Source organism: Eptatretus burgeri, chromosome 9 (genome assembly GCF_056783735.1).
Source record: "Eptatretus burgeri isolate ZD-2024b chromosome 9, Ebu_testis_v1, whole genome shotgun sequence".
Taxonomy (NCBI): Eukaryota; Metazoa; Chordata; class Myxini; order Myxiniformes; family Myxinidae; genus Eptatretus; species Eptatretus burgeri.
The window spans coordinates 68,769,285-68,769,523 of NC_140969.1; positions in this window are offsets into that span (position 1 = coordinate 68,769,285).

The window sequence follows — 239 nt, forward strand, 5'->3', positions numbered from 1 at the left end:
GACGAGTTTGCATATCACCTGCTGAAAAGAATAGACTGTGTTGCAAAAAGACTATTTTGATGTTTGTGTGTGTGTTTGTGTGTGTGTGTGTGTGTGTGTGTGTGTGTGTGTGTGTGTGTGTGTGTGTGTGTGTGTGTGTGTGTGTGTGTGTGTGTGTTAAGGGTTCTGAAGTGGTCGAAGCAGTTCAAACGGTGTCATGGTCATACGGCTCTTTCAAAAAAGGGATCAAAATGGATCTA